Source organism: Elephantulus edwardii, unplaced genomic scaffold (genome assembly GCF_000299155.1).
Source record: "Elephantulus edwardii isolate Elephantulus edwardi_28Jun2011 unplaced genomic scaffold, EleEdw1.0 scaffold00154, whole genome shotgun sequence".
NCBI lineage: Eukaryota > Metazoa > Chordata > Mammalia > Macroscelidea > Macroscelididae > Elephantulus > Elephantulus edwardii.
In genome coordinates, this window is record NW_006399904.1 from 6884670 (window position 1) to 6886150 (window position 1481).

A 1481-nucleotide genomic window follows, 5' to 3' on the forward strand; every position below is an offset into this window, starting at 1 on the left:
TTGATTCAGTGACTGGGGTAATTGGGATGGGTGTGTCAGAGGCAATGCGATTGGCACAGGATAGAGCAGGATTTAGGGCTGTTGTACATAGGGTCGCTATGAGTCGCAAATGACTCGACGGCACATAACAACCACAACATACTGTCTTTGCATGATTGCATCCACAAGAGTGCCATATACCTTATTTACATCATTGGTGAGCTATACAGTCCCCTTCCTGGATCACAAACACTTCACATTTGCATATCGTTATGTAGGTATGCTTTTTAACAAGGACCTCTTTAAAACTCTAACCAGCAAGGGTGTCACTTTAAAGACCAAGGTGCATTGGACCCAAGCCAATGCAGATTTGATTACTTCATATGCATGTGAAATTTGGATAACACTTAAAGGAGACTGAAGAAGAATTGTTGCTTTTAATTGTTTGTTGTTGAGGAGTACTGGATATATCATAGATTGCCCAAGAACAAAGAAATCTGTGGTTTAAGAAGTACAGGTTGGATGCTCTTTACGGGTGAAGATAGACTTTGGTCATGTCATTGGGAGCAGCTTGTCTTTGGAAAAATATATTATGTTCAGAAAAGTGGTGAATCAGTGATGGAAAGCAAGGTCCTCAGTGAGATGAATTGACACAATTGCTACAATGTTGAGTTTAAGCACAATGAATATTTTGAAGATGGCACAAGGTTGGATATGGTCTCAATCTGTCTTTTGTAGGATAGCTTTGAGTTGGAGTCGACTCAATGACAGCTTACAACAACCACCTAGCTATATGATGAAAGTTCAAAGACCATCGTTAGAAAGCCTCTTCAGTAATTCACTGCACAGTGGACATCCGGAAGGATGTTGACAAGTTTGAAAAGTCAGCTGGCTAACTGATACAATAAACTTCCAAAGGAGGACATTTTTCTGTTCTACATCATGCCCTGTGTTGAGATTTTTTTTGTTTTGTTTTGTATTGGATTTGGCATAATACGTAAATTTCTATCCCTTGCAAAACTTTTTCCCCAGGATTATAAAGCTTTAAAAATTATATATGGATCCGTGTTTATTTTAAGTGATGTAACATTTCAAAAAACTTGATAAGTTAGAAAAGTTTATTTTTGCAGGAAAAATATTTTTCTATTTTAACTTTTTTTTGTTCCTTCTCTTTTGAAATCTGTAGCCAACAAGAACATTAGTCATGACAAGTATGCCATCTGAGTAAGTATAGTTGTTTGAATAACTTTCTACTTAATGTGAAAATTTGGACTTTCATTTTACTGTAATAGTGTGTTTATGGAAAGTTTGTAGGTTATACTATTAATTCTTTGTATAATTAATATTTGAGTTAGAAGATTATTGAAAATAGAAAGATGGCTAAATGCGAACAGTTTTGCCCTGGAAACTTTTTTTTTATTAAATTTTATTAGTTTTAATGAACATTTACAGAGATTTTGGGTTTTCATTCATTCATTGTTGCACTGTTTCCTCCACCCTCA